General features: G+C 37.9%; 1 pseudogene; it reads left to right on the forward strand.

Moving 5' to 3' along the window:
- Nucleotides 1-561: 561 nt before the first annotated feature.
- On the forward strand, nucleotides 562-1,433 carry LOC147934305 (uncharacterized; annotated as a pseudogene).
- The last annotated feature ends 20,892 nt before the right edge of the window (nucleotides 1,434-22,325 follow it).

Raw genomic sequence — 22,325 nt, forward strand, 5'->3', positions numbered from 1 at the left:
GCGGACCATGTTTATGTTGTTGTGGAGCCATCTTCGAAAAAAAATAGAGAAAGGAAGACCTACTAGCAACGAAAACAGTAAGGAGACACCAGTTACAAGTGTTGATGAGATAAAAGATTTCTTCGATTCCAGGTATGTTCGAAGATTAGGTTTAATTGTTGTTTAAACATTGTCAGTTATTATTGTAGCTAATATTTAGTCTAATTAACAAAATTTCAATGGCAGGTATGTTTCTGCTTGCAAAGCGGGTTGGAGAATATTACTGACCAGGTAAAACATCATTCGTTTAATAAAATAAAGTCTATATTGATTGTGTTGAATAATCTGTATAAAATATTTTTGATTTTTTTAAAAGATCTCACTATCTGATGAGGATAAACAGATTTTGGCTTACAAGATATAGACAACATATTAAAAAGCAATGAAGCATCTTTGTCAGCTTTTGCAACAATGCCTAAGCTACCAGACGATATCATGTATGATACTAATCTGCTGATTGTTGATGAGAAAGACTATGATCAGGCTGAGCAGCAAGAAAAACATCATACATGCATAAAGTCTATGACATAAGAGCAAAAAGAAATATATGCTAAGAACATGGAAGCAATGGATAATGACATAGGAGAGGTGTTCTTTGTTTATGGTTTTGGAGGAACTGGTAAAACTTTTCTCTACAAGACTCTTTCAGCAGCATTACGAGCGAGAGGATCCGTTGTCTTAAACGTTGCTTCCAGTGGCATTGCTTCTCTGTTGCTAGCAGGAGGAAGGACATCACATTCTAGGTTCGGAATTCCAATAAATCCTCATGAAAGTAGTGTATGTACAATGAGTCCTGGATCGGATCAAGCACAACTGGTGGCCAAAGCATCTTTGATTATATGGGATGAAGTTTCAATGATGAGCAAACACAGTTTTGAATCGTTAGATAGCAGTTTTTCGGATTATAAAAGGAGTAGGTAATCGACCTTTTGGTAGAAAAGTTGTTGTATTTGGAGGAGATTTCAGACAAGTGTTACCCATCATCCCAAATGCTGGAAGAGCAGAAATATGTATGAGTGCACTAAATTCTTCTTATTTATGGGACCATTGTAAAGTATTGAGGTTGACAAAGAATATGAGGCTTCTTGCGAAGAATTTGAATCCCACAGCTGCCAAGGAAATAAAGGAATTCTTAGAATGGATACTGAAAGTTGGTGATGGAAAGATTGCAGAACCAAATGATGTCAAAGTGATGATAAATATCCCCGAGGATTTTTTAATCACATCAGCAGACAATCCTATTGAGGTAATTAGCAGAGAGGTTTATGGAGATCCTAAGTGTTTGAAAGATAAAAAAAGATCCTCTGTTCTTTCAAGAAAAAGCAATATTATGTCCGACAAATGAGGATGTTGGCATTATCAATGAGTATATGCTTGATCAGCTAGAAGGTTAGTGTTTTTTCGTTGTTTTTGAAATTCTTTCAAACAATAAGGCAAGGCTTCGAAAATATGTAATATAGTTTAAATTTTTTAAAAACGTTTTAAGTTTTTTTTGTAGGTGACGAAAGGACATACCTAAGTTCAGATTCTATAGATCCAGCTGACAAACGTTTTTGAAACAATCCATTGCTAACACCTGATTTCTTAAATAGTTTAAAGATATCTGGAATCCCAAATCATAGAATAAGATTGAAGGTTAGTTGTCCAGTTAGGAATATATATCCAACGGGAGGTCTAATGAATGGTACAATATTGTAGATCACACAATTGGCTGAGTTGGTTTTGGAAGCTAAACCTAAAGTATCATCTTATGGTTGTTATTGGAGAGATGATTTCTAAATCCATATGGAATTGTAAATTCTAAAAATCAAAACACATGGATTTTGAAATAACATGTTTTATCCTTGGATTTGAATCCTTCTATTTTACACTTTCAAATCCATTCAAATCCATTTAAAACATAATGTGGATTTTGAAATCCAAAAACAAATCCGTAAATGAATAACATGGGATTTTAACAAGTATTTGTAAATCATAGAACCAATAATACATAATTTTGATAAGTATTTTAAAATCAATGATTGAATAACACATGTTTTTTGTTTGGATTTCCAAATCCATTGAAATCATAGAACCAATAACCCCCTAGTTTCAAACTTTTTTCCATACTATTTAAATTTTCTTTTGTTTGAAATTTAAAATGTAGACTTTGTTATATTTGAGAAATTGGTAATATAAACTACTTATTTTAAAAATTAAGTTTACTACCATAAACTGTCAAATAACATAGAAAAGGAAAAGCAGAAAAAAAAAATATCTATTGAATTTGAATAACTTACCAGCATATATAATAGATTTCTTCTTAATCCCACTTCTATTTTGAAAGTATAGATTATCTATACTTAAAACAGGAATTACCCTGACAGAAAAAACAAGTTTCACGTTAGAAATGATTCAAATGAATAATACACCCTTTATTAAACTAAACAAAGATTTGATATCTTATCTTTAATTTGAAAACTACTTGCAAGGAAAAAGAAATAGAAAACTCGGGTTTCTTATAAGTAACCTTCAATCCAATTGTTGTGTCCAATGATCGTCTTATTGAAAGTAATTTAACCTTGACCGGGTAAAATTAACATTAGAGTTTTTAAATATTGGAGCAGAGGCGTTTACAAATCAAAATAAGGGTTTCGTTACTTATCTTTGATATTATTCTTCATTTGTTTTTCTGATTTTTAAGAAAATCAATAAATTAGGACAAACAGAACTTCAATATAAATCTAAACATTTATCTACGTAAACAACAACAAAATTCAAAACCAATTTTGATAAAGATTCAAACCTTTGAAAGAGGACCCATACTCGATTCAATATCTTCAAGCTCAACTCACACGCTATAGTCAAACATAAAAGATCAAGTAAATGATAAATCTAAACAGTTTGTGAACTTTAAGGCAGAAATAGAAAGAACAGATGCAATGCAGTAAGTATTACCTTAATTATTATCTATTCAATACGAAATTGGAAAATTTGATCTTCATCTGTTTTCCTGATTTTTAATAAAAATCAACAAACTAGAAAACTTCAATATAAATCTAATCATTTATTCGATGAAAAAACAAAAAAAAATCCAAAACCAATTTTTATAAAGATTCAAACATGTAGACAAAGACCCATACCCGATTTAGTATAGTCAAGATCCAAAGCCATGTTGTAATCAAACATAAAAGAACAAGTAAATCAGGAATCTAAACAGTTTGTGAACTATAATCAGAAATAGAAAGAACAGAACTAGGTATTACCTTCCTTATCAATTCAATACGAAATCGGAAAATCTAAAAAGACAGATTGGTGATGGCTCTTAAATGAGGTTTTCGAACTGGAAAATCGGAATTGTCTGAGAGATTATTGGATGAATCTGATCGATTTTTTCGACTCGGCTTTTGGTTTTAAGACAACTCTTTTTATCGTTTCACGTTCTCCATTTGTTTTTGTCTTTTTATTTTCGCGAACGTATATTGTTTAAGGGAAGAATAATAAAATGCCAATGGGCCTGGACAACATAAAACCCATCAACTATAAATTAATCAGTTCAATATTTTTGGCCCACTAACCTTAAAATATATAAAATTAAAAATAAAAACCAAAAAAAAAACCTGCACGTACGTGCGGGTCAGTCACTAGTTATTTATAAATTAGAATCCAATAAAGTTTTTTACTTGTTAGTGTTTAAGTCTGTTTCGGGACAAAACAGGTATAAGTGGTGTCTAAACACTCCAAATTCAACCCGAACTCTTATAATTATTCAAATGCATTGGATTGTCACACATTTTGACACTAGAAACACAAACAAAGCTTTTTACTGCTTCGAATCAATGTTTTCTCGGTTTTAGCCTGTTTTCTCGATTTAAGCTTGTTTTAGGATAAAACGGGTTTAAGTGTTGTCTAAACATTCCAAATTCATCCCGAACTCTTGCAATTAGTCAAATGCATTGGATTCTCACATATTCTGACCCTAGAAACAGTAACAAAACTGTTTAATGCTTCAAATCAATGTTTTCTCGGTTTAAGCCTGTTTCGGGACAAAATGGGTATAAGTAGTGTCTAAACATTCCAAATTCAACCCGAACTCTTATAATTAGTCAAATGCATTGGATTAACACACATTTTGACCCTAGAAACACAAACAAAGCTTTTTACTCTAAGAGTTCGGATTCTATAGATCCAGCTGACAAACGTTTTGAAAACAATTCATTGCTAACACTTGATTTCATATGGACACGTTATGCATTGGATTGGGTATAACTAAACCCAAGAAAACAATCCATATACTAATGACAAGTTTTTCGGATCATTTAGTATGCTTATGAAGCATGCAAAAATTTAGAAAAAAATTCCAAGTATTTTTTTTTTTGCCACCAGTGACTCCTTAGACATTTCAATGTCTCCTGGTGCCGGACCAAGAAAAACGCTAAGAACTATATAGGGGGTGGGTGTTGGTGGAAGTCTGGGCAGACTGAGGTACCCCTACTCAGTTCCGGACGTGGATAGCCATTGAGGGATTGGGATGGATACACACACCCGAGGGATGTCCGACTGGCGGAGGAGAATGGGCGTGTCATGCATGGGCGGACATGGATTCTCCTAGGCCGAATGGGTGGTGGCGTATTCGTAGATCGCATGAATTATCGAGATGTCCCCATGGGCATCGATTCCACCCTCGCCTAGCCGGCTGGTCGTGCTTCGGCGGATAAGCATGGATTCGGCTAAGTTGTTCCGAGGAAAGCAAGATCCACCTTGCAGTTAGGGATTGTCGAAGAGACGAGCTTTCCCGCGAGTCGTCGAGATTGTCACCAGACCTTGTGCCTGCTCTGGCTGTACATCCGGCTTTTGAAGGTGGCATTATCAATGGATATCGGAGCCCTCTGAGATTCAGTCTATCAGCTAGGTGGATGGTCGTGCTTCATGGGAGAGCATGGATCCCCCCAATTTGTCCCGAGGAAAGCAAGGTGAGAATGTCTCCCATGGGCATCGCGATCCTCCTTGTGGCTAGGTTTGGATACGGAATGGTTAGCGATACCGCAAGGATGCACTGATGGCGTTCGACCCTCGAGTCTATTCGTTCGGATGTTTTGCCTAGGCGTCATTCAGAATTTTGAGGTTGGTGTATTCTTTTGGCTTGGATGTTTTAAGAAAAACATATATCATACTATAAGCAAAATTATTTTGGCTCTGATACCATATGTTTATAAACAAAACCCAGGATATAATATATAGAATATATTTTAGATTGTTGTATAACTATAGTAGAAACAAGTTTATAAATAAAACGAATAACTTAAAATATAGACAAGAGGGATGATTAAAATAAACTTGGTTAAAATACTAGAGTAAAGGTACAAACTTTGAAAACAAAATTATAAAAACTAGAGAGTAGGATGTATAGGGAATTTGTGAATGATTGCTAAAAAACACTCTGATCCCTCCTATTACTCTTTGTTTCTTATTTATACAAAGTTGTGTGAAGTTGCGTAAGTTGTTGTAGACGTGTCCTAATTTTGAGATTGCATGAGATGAGTAATCCTTTGTTGATTGATGTATTTGTCTTCTTGTATAGTCTTGAAGTCTTCATTTCTTGGTCTTGAAGTCTTTTGTTGAAAGTTGAACTGTTGCATAATTGAGTTTTTGTCTTCATGTTGTCTTGAAATATTATACTAAATATATTTATAGTACAAGCAAGATTAATTAAAGAGCTGTAGCATCATCTATCATCATTTTTTTTTGGATAAATATTATCATTTTAGAATGGATCGTCGTCTTGTGTATTGTTGTCTTGCGTTATATTATCTTCGTCGTCCGAGGAGGATATTTGCATCGCAATTGTTTCGAGGAGTTTCTTGAGCTTTTCTTTGCCTCTACTTTTCTTGGATCCGGAGGATGAAGTTGTTGATTATGTAGGACTTGGTGGTTTGCGGAGCGAAGTTTTTGTTTGAATAGGTGGTAATGCTAGGTATACTGTAGCTATGGACTGCTTGATTTGTTGATGTTTTTGGATCCATTTCTACAAGTTGGATAAGGAGCAGCGGTCAAGATTGTATTTGTCCCACCACTTGATTCTGAACTCGCGGACTAGTGAGGATGGCATGTCTGGTAAGAAGGGTACAAGGTTGTAGTGCCAAGATAGTATCCAATGTATTCCCATATCTATGTGGAAGGCTATCTTAGGCAGGGGGCAATGGGTTGGTGTTTTTCGTGTTTATTATAGTAGGGTAGTGACACTTTTGGTATTTGGGGAGGATATATGTCATCGGTTGGGCCGAACCAATACCTCCATTCGTAGAACCACCCTGGTTTTGTCTTGGGTCAATGAAAGTCGAACGAGAGGAACCAGTAGTGATCATAGGTTCGAAGGTAAAGGGTATGGAGAAAGGCGTTTTGGTAATCTGTGTAGGTAGATCTTGGAATTTGGAACCCCGGGATAGAGAATTCTTTTGCGGTGTGCAGGTTTATGAATCTGAGATCTTGGGGATTGCATATTTTGAGGATTTTACAGGTGGAGTAGGAAATGAGGTTTGGGTCATTCTTGTCAGTATGGTGGGTTATTTCTACTGATTTGGTGTCTACGAGAATGAATTCGTAGAATGTGCGGTTTTTGGTAAGGTTATCGGTAAGGTTATCGGTAAGGTATTGGCTTTTTTCGTAAAATATGCAGTTGGTATATTGGGTTAGGTCTTTAAGGGATATTGGTTTGGTAAATGAGATTGTAATAAGGTGTTGTCGTTGTGGTTTGAGGAAGTAGGATGATTTTTGGTCTGTGGTTTTTTGTGAGGAGGATGGGGTGGATATTTTTTGTGGCTGGGGATTGACGACTTTTGCATAGGATAAAGGAGGAAATTCTGCCAAGGCAGAGAATTGGTTACTAGTGGTTAATTGCTTCCCTTGTAAATGTGGTTGATTCTTGACGTAGTCTGATGCACTCATTGGTTTCTTTTGTGTTTCACTCAATTTGGTGATCCTGAGATTTTCCCTGTAAATGCTCCCTTGTTAGAAAATCAGGTAAAGAATTATTTTCTCCTTTTATATATTGTATGTCAAAGTCGAAAACAGATAAAATAGCTTGCCATCTAGCAATTATTTGTTTAGAAACTAAGTTTTTAACATCTTTTTGTAAAATCTCTTTGGCCAATTTGCAATCCACACGTAGTAAAAACTTTTTGTTTATTAAATCATCTTGAAATTTAGAAATACAGTTTACTATGGATAAAACTTCCTTTTTAACTGTAGAGTAATTCTTTTGTGGTCCAAGCCAAACTCCTGAGTAGAAACGGACTATAGACTCTTGGGTAGACTCTGGCATTTTCTGTTTAAGGATTCCCCTGTAACCTATTTCTGATGCATCTGTCTCAACTATCATGAATACATTAGGGTGTGGGATGACTAGACATGGTAGTGTTATAACCTTTTTCTTGATATCCTGGACTAGACTAAGTATGCAGACTCGACCATGGTATGGGGTTTTTTTGCAATCTTTGAAACAATGGTTGTATAGTTTTTCATAGATTAGGTAGAAAATCAGATATGTAGTTTAAGCAACCTAAAAATCTTTGTAATTGTGATCTCTTTTATTTCATCTGGAAATTTATTTGCAAATTCTATTGATCTAGATATAGGTGTTATAGTGCTTTGATATATGTTATGGCCTAGAAATCGTATTTTTGTTTGAAATATTGGCATCTTTTTTGCGGATACTACTAGTCCATGTTTTTAACAATGTTCAAAAAAGTGTATAGGTGTTTAAACTGTTGATCGATAGATTTTTAAAATATTAAAACATCATCTATGTATACAACAGAGAAGGTGGAGTAAGGGTTAAATATTTCGTTCATAATGTTTTAAAATTTGGATGGTGCGTTTTTTAAACCGAAAGGCATAACATTTCATTCGTAATGCCCAAAAGGCATTGTGAATGCTGTTTTATATTAATCCTTCTCGGCAATTTGTATTTGCCAAAATCCGCTTTTCATGTCAAATTTAGAGAATATACGTGCGTCATATAATCGTTTTAATAGATCTCGTTTGTTTGGTATTGGGTATCTTATCCATTGTATTACATTATTTAAGGGTTTATAGTTGATCACTTAGTTGTTGTTCTATCTGTTGGTATTTTGTTTCTTGTTGTAAATATTGTATCTGTTTTTGTTTCCTATCTATTAAATTTATTGATTTCTCTATTGTAGAATTTTGTAAGGCTAAGATTTCTTTTGTTTTCATTGGGGATAGAAATTCAAATATTATCTTTTTTCCTACAATTTTTATGGTAATTCTTAGCTCAGTAACTTTAAACGGATAAATTTGTGTAAAAAATAGAGTTCCTAGTATAATTTCTTGACTTAAGTTTTTTACAAGGATAAACTCTGTTCTAGAACTTCGGACTGAAGAATAGTCTGAGGCGAACGGACGCAAAAGTCTGGTTTCGGGATCATTGGATCTCTGCTTCTACCGAGCATCACACACGAGTGGAGGCTTTGTCACGTATTTGGTAAAGTTAAGATCATATTTATAATCACACACGAGTGGAGACTCATTTTTAATCTTAAATCTTACAATCTTAGACTTACTGTAAGAGTGACAAACGTTTTGAAAACAATTCATTGCTAACACCTGATTTCTTAAATAGTTTAAAGATATCTGGAATCCCAAATCATAGAATAAGATTGAAGATTAGTTGTCGAGTAAGGAATATAGATCTAAGGGAAGATCTAATGAATGGTACAATATTGCAGATCACACAATTGGCTGAGGTGGTTTTGGAAGCTAAACCTAAAGTATCATCTTATGGTTTAGTTTCAAACTTTTTTTCCATACTATTTAAATTTTCTTTTGTTTGAATTTAAAATGTAGACTTTGTTATATTTGAGAAATTGGTAATAAAAACTACTTATTTTAAAAATTAAGTTTACTACCATAAACTGTCAAATAACATAGAAAAGGAAAATCAGGAAAAAAAAATATCTTGAATAACTTACCAGCATATATAATAGATTTCTTCGTAATCGCACATCTATTTTGAAAGTATAGATTATCTATACTTAACACAGGAATTACCCTGACAGAAAAAAACAAGTTTCACGTTAGAAATTATTCAAATGAATAATCCCCTATATATTAATAGAAAAGCACCCTTTTGAAAAAGCTGATGTGTCGCCACCACATAGCTCGAGACACATTTAACCAAAAACTCTTAAATTTTCTACTTAATTACATTAACATGCCATTATATTTTCAAAAAAAAACAATTAACTAAATAATAATTAGATATGTCATCAATTCTCACACAAATTTAATATCACATATTAAAACTAATTAAATAATTACATGCTATTTTAAGTCAAAATTTCACTAAAATTTACTTACAAATATATAAGCCAAAGTTATATTATTTTAAGAAATCAATATAAAATATTGATTTCTTAAAATCAATATAAGTAAAATATTCTAGAAAGGCTATAAAAACATATAAAGTTAACAAAAATAAAGAACATATAACTTATTGAACATATAACTTATTAACAAAATCATATAAAAAATGTAATTTTTATGTTAGTATTATTACCATAATAAATTAAATAACAAGCTTTCAATAGTTATTATAATTGATTATAAAAAGAAATATATTACCCCTGAATTATCTCCAACTCAGTAAAGAAAACTTAATTCCCAATAAATATATATTTATATATATATTCATAAATAAATATAAAAATGACAACAAATTAGGGGATATCATGATGTGTGATTATTTATATATATCTAAGTATGTAAACTAATTAATCTCAACATTTTGTATGATTATTCATTAAAAAAAAGGAAATATTGATACGTTTGAATTGTACATTAATCTATGTGCGATTAAAAAGGAATGAGACAATAACCCTTATCATTATAAATAAACTTATTATCCAAAAAAAAATCATAATATATTTAAAATGAGTGATAATTAGATTATTAAAAATTGTTATAGTTACTCGATTAAAAATAAATATAAAAATTTGATTTTTAAAGCACACAAAAAAAATATATTTCCACAAATTGTAACATTTAAGAAATATTTTCTTTACCATGTTCACATAATTCACAGGTGAAATGTATTCTTACACTAATACATTGATTTTGAAATTTCATTAATTTTTTCATAATGGTTTTTTTGGTAATAATCTGTTATTTATAGAAAATATTAACCAACCGACTAACTCAAAAGATTTAAATAGCCTAATCATAAATATTAAATCAATAAATTAGATTATCTTCAGAAAATTTAGTTTAGAATTTGACTGTTACTAACATATAATAAAATTAATTAATTAAACTACTGAGTAATTTAGTATATGTTGTTATGGTTACATAAGAAACATGCAAAATTGTTATGATTATAAAATAAAACATAAGCGATATGAATTTGATTTTTAAACCACACAAAAGACATGTTGCAATAAATAGTAACATTTATCAATATTTTCTCTTACACATTTAAAGATTTCAAGGGTAAAACATATTTTTTACACGAAAAAACGCAGTTTTGACTAAATAAATAAAAAAACTTTAGTTACATACTATGTTTGACATAAACAAATATTGGTTCTAGAATAATAGTTTTACTTATAATAATTTTCTTCAAATCGATTTATTCCGCATATAGTGCGGGTTGTTACCTAGTACAGCTTTTATTAAACTAAACAAAGTTCGGTATCTTATCTTTAATTTGAAAACTACTTGCAAGGCAAAAGAAATCGAAAACTCCGGTTTCTTATAAGTAACCTTCAATCCAATTGTTGTGTCCAATGATCATCTTATTGAAAGTAATTTAACCTTGACCGGGTAAAATTAACATTAGAGTTTTTAAATATTGGAGTAGAGGCATTTACAAATCAAAATAAGGGTTTCGTTACTTATCTTTGATAGTGTTCTTCATTTGTTTTTCTGATTTTTAAGAAAATCAATAAATTAGGACAAATAGAACTTCAATATAAATCTAAACATTTATCGACGTAAACAATAAAAAAATTCAAAACCAATTTTGATAAAGATTCAAACCTTTGAAAGAAGCCCCATACTCGATTCAATATCTTCAAGCTCAACTCACACGCTATAGTCAAACATAAAAGATCAAGTAAATGATAAATCTAAACAGCTTGTGAACTATAAAGCATAAATAGAAAGAACATATGCAGTAGGTATTACCTTAATTATTATCCATTCAATACGAAATTGGAAAATTTGATCTTCATTTGTTTTCCTGATTTTTAATAAAAATCAACAAACTAAAAAACTTCAATATTAATCTAATCATTTATTCGATGAAAAAAAAACAAAAAAATCCAAACCCAATTTTTATAAAGATTCTGAAACGACCTGACCCGTTTTTTTTTTAAATAAACAATAAATAATAATAAATAGTAACTACAGCTAGTGGTCCCATACCCACTAGCCATCTAACCACAAACACAACCAACAGCGGAAAACAGATACCAATAACCAATAAATAATCCAATCATAATCCAATAACCAATATTAATTCCAAATCATAAACTAATGATCCAAACAGCATAAACCAGAGAACCAGCAATCCTAAAGAACATTCTAGGACTCAACTCTAGCAATCTAACAGAAGCCAGACAACCAAGCGAACCACTAGAACATCCTCCTCTTCATTACCTTGATTCTGCGATCACACTTTGCCTTTACCGGCATCACAAACACAAATTGCAATGCATGAGTATTTTATAAACACTCAGTAAGGCAATCCTCCCATCTGCTGGGCTATACACACAAGCAATAGAGACATCTCTAACCATCAATAAACAATCAACAATCAACAATAACAAACCAGGACTCAGCATCGACCGATGCTCCCATTGCATCGACCGACACCAGTTGGAGGTTGCGTCGACCAATGCAAGATCTGCATCGACCGATGCAAAGCTAACTTGCATCGACCGTTGCTCCCATTGCATCGACCGACGCCTGCTCGAAAGAGCACGAAAACCCTAGATTTTACGCGCCGTCCTCGCATTTGCATCGACCGACGCACAGAGTGCATCGACCGATGCAATGCCGAGCATCGTTTTCCCCCAAAGCTTCTCGCCGGATTTTTGTTCCTACAACCACAAAACACAATCCCAAGCCACAAGAAAGCTTCCAATCGTCCCAAATACCAATCTAACAAGTCTAACAACACATAACACGCAAATTAGAGAGATCTCTAGCTTAGATAAGCCATGGTCCTGCACTTACCTTTGCCAAGACGAATCTGAACCTCAACAAGCAAAACAACGCTCCTAGGAAGCTCCTACAACGATCCCAGCTACAGATCTCTACAGGAACAGCCTCAAATCTCCAGAAAATCTCCAAGAACACCAAGAACACTCTTTCTCTCTTTTCTCTCTCTCAAAAGCGGCCAAAACAACTAATGAGACAAAAAAAACGACTAAAGGGTTTTTCCCTTTTTTCTTTGCCCAAAACGCAGCGTTTCACTTAAACTCATCCGCAGAAACAACCTTGCATCGAACGATGCACATAGTGCATCGACCGATGCAATCCCTAAACCAGGATTTTGGTTTGCGGATGTTACAATTCTCCCCCACCAATTTAGATTCGTCCTCGAATCTCGAACAACCATCAGCCAAGGACTCCCGTGCAACCGTCTCCACGGCCTGCACTCCTCCAACCAAACTACGAAAGGTCACCTCTTGGCAATAGACTCACGCTCCAGGCATTATTTGCTCTCGACTTTTTGACTCTCATTTTTACTCACATGCCTAAACCTTGAGTTTTTATTGGCTCCTCATTAGATCAAAGCCTGCATGCCATAATATTGGCTCCTCATCGGGCCTAAGCCCGCATGCCATAATGTATATAAGTGAGTCCAATACTTGTCTCTCGGGTTGCCACCCTACAGCGCGCCCCCAGATCGTCATCCGAAGTCGATATACCAGCCATACTCCCAAGCCACAAAGTCTTAGAATATGACGGTACTAGGAGGACTTAAGTCCCCCATGAGTCGCGAGCAAACAATTCTGAACACGCTAGAGTCCTATCCCTATCCAGGTTTCCTTCTCGTGGCTCGCATAAGACAACACGATGCCCTACCAACCACATATCCCCTCACTGGGATACCTCATGACCACACAAGGATCATCTCACTGCCCAACGGGCCGCCACAAAGGCCAAACAAATGTCCTAAACAGGACCGCCACCAAGGCCAAACAAATGTCCTAAACAGGACCGCCACCAAGGCCAAACAAATGTCCTAAACAGGACCGCCACCAAGGCCAAACAAATGTCCTAAACAGGACCGCCACCAAGGCCAAACAAATGTCCTAAAAAGGACTGCCACCAAGGCCACTCGTCCCGAAGGACCGTCACAAAGACCATATGTCCCGAAGGACCACCTCAATAGGCACTCTAGCTAAACAGCCCGCCACAAAGGCACAGTCTGGCTAAACAGCCTGCCACAAAGGCCACACAATGGCTAAAAAGCCCGCCACAAAGACCACACAATGGCTAAACAGCCCGCCACAAAGGCCACACAACGGCTAAACAGCCTGTCACAAAGGCCACACAATGGCTAAACAGCCCGCCACAAAAGCCACACAATAACTCAAAAGACAGCCGCACACGACGCAATGATTCAAAATTCCGCCACTAAGGCCATACAAGCCCTCTCCCAGGCTCTCCGCCACTAAAAATGGACAAATTCTAACTCACATAAACTTTCTTTTTTTAGCACTTTCCACTTCTTGAAACTTTCCACTTTTGGAAACTTCTATTTCAGGAAACTTCCCTCAAAAATCCCGCCTCACGTAAACTTTGTACCCTGAGCACCACCTCATCTTGTTACTTAGTCGCACAACCAACCACCCCAAGCGACCAAGTAAACAAGAGAGATGGGCTGGAATACTCCATTCCCGCTCCAGCCACGGATTACAGATGGGACCAAGTTAGGCAAGCTCAAGTCGCGGCTTGCTTCTCATACCACTTCTTAAACCTTGCCTTCATCCTCGCCTCAGGCTCCCAAGTCTGCTCCTCAACACCATCACAGTCCCAAAGGACTCTCATTAAAGGAATCTTCTTCTTCCGAAGTTCCTTGATCCTCCTCTCGAGAACCCTCACTGGTCTCGCCTCCAAAGTCATGTTAGGCTGAAGATCCTCGGGAATCTTAGCCAACAACTGGTCATCCTCACGGAGACACTTCCGCAACATAGACACATGGAAAACCTTATGGAAAGCTCGCATAACCTCAGGAAACTTCAGTCTATATGCCACTGGTCCAACTCGCTCAATCACTCTGAACGGACCCATATACCTCGGACTCAACTTAGTCTCAGACAATGACCTATTCGGACCCTGCAACATGGCCATCTTGAGGTACACTCTATCTCCAACCTGAAACTCAAGATCTCTCCTCCTCCTATAGGCATAACTCCTCTGCCGATCCTGAGATTCCTTCATGTTCAGCTTGAGAACCCAAATCTTCTCCGAGGTCTCTTGAACAAAATCTGTCCCGTACATACTCCTCTCCCCCACCTGAGTCCAGCATAACGGTGTACAACACGGCCTCCCATACAAAGCCTCATAAGGAGTCATGCCAATACTCGCTTGGTAACTGTTGTTATAAGCAAACTCTACCAAGCTCAAATGATCTGCCCAATGGCCACCCCAATCCAATACACAAATCCTCAGCAAATCCTCCAACGTCTGGATCGTCCTCTCTGACTGTCCATCGCTCTGGGGATGATAAGCTGTACTCATATGCACCTTAGTGCCCATCTCTGCCTGAAATGCCCTCCAGAACACCGAAGTGAACTTGGAATCCCCATCAGACACAATGCTCACTGGCAGCCCATGCAAACTGACTATCTCCTTCACATACTTCTTAGCCAAGACCGCTGCTCCCTCAGTCTTCTTAATAGCCAAAAAATGTGCCGACTTAGTCAACCTGTCCACAATGACCCAAATAGCATCAAACGTCCTGGACACTAGCAACCAACCACGAAGTCCATAGTAATCATATCCCACTTCCACTCTAGAATGGGAAGACTCTCCAGCAAACCACCTGGTACCTGATGCTCAGCCTTCACTAGCTGACACACATCGCACCTCGCAACCCAACTAGCCACGTCTTTCTTCATCCCGGCCCAGTGATAGTACCTCTTGAGATCTCGGTACATCTTCGTCGCTCCTAGATGAATAGAGAACATGCTAGCATGAGCCTCCCTCAGAATCTCCTGCCTCAACTCCTCATCCTTGGGCACACATATCCGCCCATGCACCAGAATAGTACCATTAGCCGAAACCTGATACTCTGAGGCATTCAGCAACCCCAAACCCTTCTCCTGTGCCAACCACACTCTGCTCAACAGATCTGCCCTATCAGCTGCAACCAAGCCCAACGGCTCCTGAGAAACCGCACACAAGCTCAACGCACTGATCTCTCCTACCAGAAACTCCATATCCTGCTCCTGAGCCGAAGCCGCCCGCTTCCGACTCAAAGCATCTGCATCCAAGTTAGCCTTACCAGGATGATAGGCTATCTCCAGATCATAATCCGCCACCAGCTCCATCCATCGCCTCTGCCTCAAGTTCAGCTCGGGCTGAGTGAATATGTACTTCAGGCTCTTATTATCTGTAAACACCTGTATCTTTGCACCATAAAGATAAGATCTCCAAATCTTCAGGGCAAAAACTACAACACCCATCTCCAAGTCATGAGTAGGATAGTTGTCCTCATGCTTCCGCAACTGCCGCGAAGCGTAGGCAATCACCTTCCCATGTTGCATCAACACATATCTCAAACCAACTCTAGATGCATCTGTATACACCACATAGGGTTCTCCGTGCTCAGACAAAGCCAACACCGGAGCAGTAGTCAACATCTCCTTCAGGCTTGCAAAGCCCTCCTCGCACTCCTGTGACCAGACAAAAGGAACATCCTTCCCCGTCAACTTAGTCATAGGTCGTGCTCTGCTCGCAAACCCCTGCACAAATCTCCTATAATACCCTGCCAACCCGAGAAAACTCCTGATCTTTGTGGCATTCTGCGGTCTAGGCCAATCCCTGATAGCCTGAATCTTCTCCGAATCTACAGAAACCCCATCTGCAGACACAATGTGACCCAGAAAACCCATCTCCCGCTGCCAGAAACTACACTTGCTCAACTTAGCAAACAACTTCTGCTCACGCAGCTTCTCCAGAACTACTCTCAAATGCACTGCATGCTCCTCAGGACTATTAGAATAAAACAGGATGTCGTCGATGAAAATGATGACAGACACGTCCAGAAACTCCTGAAATACGCTGTTCATCAATCTCATAAACGCAGCTGGTGCGTTAGTCAATCCAAAAGGCATCACCACAAACTCATAATGCCCATACCTCGTCCTGAAAGCAGTCTTCCTCACATCTGCCTCATCTATCGGGATTCGATGATAACCCGACGCCAGATCTATCTTGGAGAACCAAGTAGCACCTCTCAACTGATCCAACAACTCATCGATCCTCGGAAGAGGGTACTTATTCTTCACAATGACCCGGTTCAAACCCCTGTAATCAATACACAAGCGGAAACTCCCATCCTTTTTCTTAACGAATAACACCGGCGCTTCCCACGGTGATACACTAGGACGGATGAATCCCTTGCTCAACAAATCCTCTAGTTGCTTCTTCAGCTCTGCCATCTTTGCTGGAGCCATCCTGTAAGGAGCCTTTGATAACGGTGTCGTCCTTGGTTCCAGTTCAATCGTAAAAGGATCAGACCGAGATGGTGGTAACCCTTGCAACGACTGGAACACATCCTCAAACTCCTCTACAACCGGAATACCACTAACCGTAGACTTCCCCACTGACTCTGGCATAGATATAGTAACCAAATAAGCCTCAAGGCCCTTCTCGATCATCTTCCCAACCTGAATGGCCGAGATCAAGAGACTCCCTGAAGTCGGTCTAATCTCCTGATAAACCAACTTCTCTCCTGAGCGCTCAAACTCCACTCTACCCCGATGACAATCCAGATGAACCATATGCTGATGCAACCAGTCCATCCCCAAGATAACATCATATAGTTCCACTGGGCTGATAAGCAAATCCGCAGGCCAAGACTCTCCCGTGATCTGAATATTGATACCCCTCGCTCTACCAATAACCCTCAGAAACCTGCCTCCAGCAACTCTGACAACTCTTGTACGCTTTCCGGGATCTCCCACAATACCCGCACTCTCTGCACACTTCGGGGTAATGATGCTATGAGAAGCTCCAGAATCAAACATAACATGGGACTTAAACCCGCCCACAACCAAGGTCCCTACACAAACCTCATGTGTTGAGAACCTAACACTTTATCACAGGACAACATAAAATCTGAACTTACTAAGAATTCACAAAGATTAAGTACCAGAAAATATACATGTGATCGCCCCGGCACTGGTTCCACCAATATCTACAGTCGTGTAAACCTGTGGCGCCTGCTCAATCCGTGCCACCTGCTGCCCTCCCGGCTGCACCTGCTGCAATCCTGCCACTGCTACCGGCTGCAACATGGGACAATAGGACCTGATGTTCCCTGGCTCCCTGCAAGGATAGCACACACGATCTGATGCCGTCGGAGCACTCCTCTTAGGACAGCTAGGAACCTTGTGATCCTTGCCTCCACACCCGAAGCAACTCGGACCACCCGGCCTCTGCGTAGCCTCCCATCTCCTCTTGGTTCCCTGCGCAGGCTTGCCGCCCCTGCTAGAACCTCCATGATGTTGAGCCTTGCTAGGCTGGACTGCTGGGCTAGCCGCCACTGACTGTGCCCGGATATCCTCCTTAATCCCTGCTGCAGTCTCAACCAGCTCTGCACGCGTAGCATAACTCCGCCCTCTACAGTGAACTCTCAAATCGTCACGTAGGGCCCTCAAAAACCTCCTGATCTAAGCCTCCTTAGACTCCATATCCCGATCCCCATATCTCAGAAGTCGACTGAACTCCAAGTCAAGCTCCCACATTGACCGAGTTCCCTGAGCTAGCTGAAGGAACTGCACCTCCAACCTATCCAGTGCCTCTCTAGGGAAATACTTGCGGTTGAACTCCAAGACGAAGTCAGCCCAAGACATCTCCCTCTACACTCTCCCGGCTGTCACAGAACTCCACCACAACTGAGCATCACCAGTCAAATGGTGGACCCCAATGTCCACCCAAAACTCCTCAGGACATCTCAGAGTATGGAAGTTACGTTCCACACTTGTCCTCCACGCCTCCGCAGTGGTAGGATCAGTACCTCCCGAAAACCGCTCGGTACGAATACGGTCCATCTCTGTCATCATGCTGATATAACGAGAATGGACCCCCACATCCGCAGCCACTGGCTGCCGCTCCTCTGCCACCACTGGTGGCACTACCTGAGCCTGAGCCTGAGCCGGTGCCATTGGTGGCAACCGCTCTAACAACTGTGCCAGCAAACCCGCAAGGTCGACACCCGGGACTCCACCCACTGGGACACCCGTACCTGGGGCCCTAACATCACTGGCTACTAGAGCATCAACATCGCCCCCTCCGACCACACTCACGGAATCCCCCTGGGCACCCTGCGACTTGCCAACAGCCTCTGCCGTTACTCTCTGGTCCTCAGTCTCACTAACCAATGGGGCTCTCCCCCTACCACGACCACGTCCGCGTCCACAACCACGACCACGACCAGCAACAGCATCCTCTCTAACCATATGCACTACCATGAACAGAAGGCTAAGCACGCAATTATACATAACACATAAAACATATACTCACCGTGGAATCACACTGTAGGCTCGAAGAGGATATTCTAGGACTCCATGCCATACACAATTGACTAACTCACATAATCAATCAAGACATGCAATCCCAAACATCACAACAAAAACCTAGTGAACCCAAACCGAGAACCGTAAGGGCTCTGATACCAAACTAAAACGACCTGACCCGTTTTTTTTTTTTTTTAATAAATAATAAATAGTAACTACATCTAGTGGTCCCATACCCACTAGCCATCTAACCACAAACACAACCAACAGCAGAAAACAGATACCAATAACCAATAAATAATCCAATCATAATCCAATAACCAATATTAATTCCAAATCATAAACTAATGATCCAAACAACATAAACCAGAGAACCAGCAATCCTAAACAACATTCTAGGACTCAACTCTAGCAATCTAACAGAAGCTAGACAACCAAGCGAACCACTAGAACATCCTCCTCTTCCTTGCCTTGATTCCACGATCACACTTTGCCTTTACCTGCATCACAAACACAAATTGCAATACATGAGTATTTTATAAACACTCAGTAAGGAAATCCTCCCATCTATTGGGTTATACACACAAGCAATAGAGACATCTCTAACCATCAATAAACAATCAACAATCAACAATAACAAACCAGGACTCAGCATCGACCGACACCAGTTGGAGGTTGCGTCGACCGCCGCAAGATCTGCATCGACCGATGCAAGGCTAACTTGCATCGACCGATGCTCCCATTGCATCGACCGACGCATGCTCGACAGAGCACGAAAACCCTAGATTTTATGCGCCGTCCTCGCATTTGCATCAACCGACGCACACAGTGCATCGACCGATGCAATGCCGAGCATCGTTTTCCCCCAAAGCTTCTCGCCGGATTTTTGTTCCTGTAACCACAAAACACAATCCCAAGCCACAAGAAAGCTTCCAATCGTCCCAAATACCAATCTAACAAGTCTAACAACACATAACACGCAAATTAGAGAGATCTCTAGCTTAGATAAGCCATGGTCCTGCACTTACCTTTGCCAAGACGAATTTGAACCTCAACAAGCAAAACAACGCTCCTAGGAAGCTCCTACAACGATCCCAGCTACAGATCTCTACAGGAACTGCCTCAAATCTCCAGAAAATCTCCAAGAACACCAAGAACACTCTTTCTCTCTTTTTTCTCTCTCAAAAGCGGCCAAAACAACTAATGAAACAAAAGAAACGACTTAAGGGTTTTTCCCCTTTTCCTTTGCCCAAAACGCAGCGTTTCACTTAAACTGGTCCGCAGAAAACAACCTTGCATCGACCGATGCAATCCCTAAACCGGGATTTCGGTTTGCGGATGTTACAGATTCAAACATGTAGACAAAGACCCATACCCGATTCAGTATCGTCGAGATCCAGAGCCACGCTGTAATCAAACATAAAAGAACAAGTAAATCAGGAATTTAAACAGTTTGTGAACTATAATCAGAAATTGAAAGAACAGATCTAGGTATTACCTTCCTTATCAATTCAATACGAAATCGGAAAATCTAAAAAGACAGATTGGTGATGGATCTTAAATGAGGTTTTCGAACTGGAAAATCGGAATTGTCTGAGAGATTATTGGCTGAATCTGATCAATTTTGTCGACTCGGCTTTTGGTTTTGAGACAACTCTTTTTGCCGTTTCATGTTCTCCATTTGTTTTTGTCTTTTTATTTTTGCGAACATACATTGTTTAAGGGAAGAATAATAAAATGTCAATGGGCCTCGACAACATAAAACCCATCAACTATAAAATAATCTGTTCAATATTTTTGGCCCACTAATCTTAAAATATATAAAATTGAAAACAAAAAAAAAAACAAAAAAAAATCGCACGTACGTGTCAGTCACTAGTTCTTTATAAATTAGAATCCAATAAAATCCCCTCAGTTCAAAGCAATTCAAATCAGTCAGGTGAAGGATGAAGAATAAGTTAAGTCATGATCAAAGTGATATAATCAAAGACATGACATAACCAAACATGGTCAAGAATCATATTCTACTAGCTTTTTTAGAAAGGAATTAAATAGTTTTATTTTTAAAATTTAATATATATAGATATATGTAAATATTTTGAAAATTGATTAAAACCATAAACTAAAGTCAACATCCAAATTGTTAAAAATAAAATAAAATCTACACCGAAATCAAAACCTAAAAACGTAATAATATGTAACTGGATGTTTGACTGGAATTTTAAGAACCAAAACATAGTCAAACTAAACAATTTTAAGAACCAAAACATAGTCATACATAGTCAAACTAAACAATGTATGTTTGACTGGAATTTTAAGAACCAAAACACAAGAGATTATCATTCATTATAGTTAAGTCTCTCTCTCTCTATACGAGCAAAAGTCATTGACTGAGACTACTATTTTATAAAATTTAGTCCGATACATAAAATCATACCTTTTTTTAGTAAATCATCCTTTAATTACTTGCACATCAGTTTGGTGAATTGCAGTGTTATTTGATTAAAATGTTCAACTGAGTTATGGTCGGACAGACCTGACCGGATAGAGCATATCGGAATTTAAAGAACCTGTTAGGCTGTTAGGTATACAATGTGTTTAAACCAAATAAATTTTTGTTTATCCCAAAAATTTTTGTTTATCCCAACCTGTGCTAAACTAAACAATGTATGTTCGCAAAAATAAAAAGACAAAAACAAATGGAGAACATGAAACGGCAAAAAGAGTTGTCTCAAAACCAAAAGCCGAGTCGACAAAAACAAATCTGATCAATTTTGTCGACTCGGCTTTTGGTTTTGAGACAACTCTTTTTGCCGTTTCATGTTCTCCATTTGTTTTTGTCTTTTTATTTTTGCGAACATACATTGTTTAAGGGAAGAATAATAAAATGTCAATGGGCCTCGACAACATAAAACCCATCAACTATAAAATAATCTGTTCAATATTTTTGGCCCACTAATCTTAAAATATATAAAATTGAAAACAAAAAAAAAAAACAAAAAAAAATCGCACGTACGTGTCAGTCACTAGTTCTTTATAAATTAGAATCCAATAAAATCCCCTCAGTTCAAAGCAATTCAAATCAGTCAGGTGAAGGATGAAGAATAAGTTAAGTCATGATCAAAGTGATATAATCAAAGACATGACATAACCAAACATGGTCAAGAATCATATTCTACTAGCTTTTTTAGAAAGGAATTAAATAGTTTTATTTTTAAAATTTAATATATATAGATATATGTAAATATTTTGAAAATTGATTAAAACCATAAACTAAAGTCAACATCCAAATTGTTAAAAATAAAATAAAATCTACACCGAAATCAAAACCTAAAAACTTAACAAAGAAAAAAAAACTATTTTAGAACTTCAAACATTCAGAACCTATATTTTCTTATTTAGTTTGCTTCATATATTGAAATAACAATCTTCGACATGTAAATATATTCGCGCAACACTTTGGAAATATAAACTCGCGCTACAATGTGGAAAAACGACATCCGAAAATTGCTAGATGTTATTTCTTTCTAG

Source organism: Camelina sativa, chromosome 11 (assembly GCF_030686135.1).
Source record: "Camelina sativa cultivar CO46 ecotype springtype chromosome 11, ASM3068613v1".
NCBI lineage: Eukaryota > Viridiplantae > Streptophyta > Magnoliopsida > Brassicales > Brassicaceae > Camelina > Camelina sativa.